The 244-nt window shown below is 34.4% G+C and overlaps 1 protein-coding gene and 1 long non-coding RNA gene across 6 annotated transcripts in view; both read left to right on the top strand.

Moving 5' to 3' along the window:
- The window catches only part of sorcs2 (sortilin-related VPS10 domain containing receptor 2), a 356230-nt gene that overhangs the window by 216805 nt on the left and 139181 nt on the right, over positions 1–244 (top strand). The window lies entirely within an intron of this gene.
- Positions 1–244, top strand: part of LOC117962106 — an 18493-nt gene that overhangs the window by 14607 nt on the left and 3642 nt on the right. The gene's annotated exons all lie outside the window — the stretch shown is intronic.

Raw genomic sequence — 244 nt, 5'->3', positions numbered from 1 at the left:
AAAATATCTTGGTATTCTCTTCCCTCACCAATTTAATAAAATAATTGAAAAGAATTTGGACCCACTTCTCAATAAAATTTCATTAGATACGGATAGATGGTCACTACTGTTCCTGTCATTGTGGGGAAAGGTCAACGTCCTTAAGATGAACTGTATCCCGAGATTAAACTATTTGCTTCAATGTCTTCCTATTGCAATACCCCAAAAGTACTTTAAAAGGTTTGACCAAATTTGCAAAAGGTTC

This window comes from Etheostoma cragini, chromosome 19 (genome assembly GCF_013103735.1).
Source record: "Etheostoma cragini isolate CJK2018 chromosome 19, CSU_Ecrag_1.0, whole genome shotgun sequence".
Taxonomy (NCBI): Eukaryota; Metazoa; Chordata; class Actinopteri; order Perciformes; family Percidae; genus Etheostoma; species Etheostoma cragini.
Note: the sequence above shows the minus strand (reverse complement) of the source record. Positions and strands in the feature narration are given on the sequence as shown.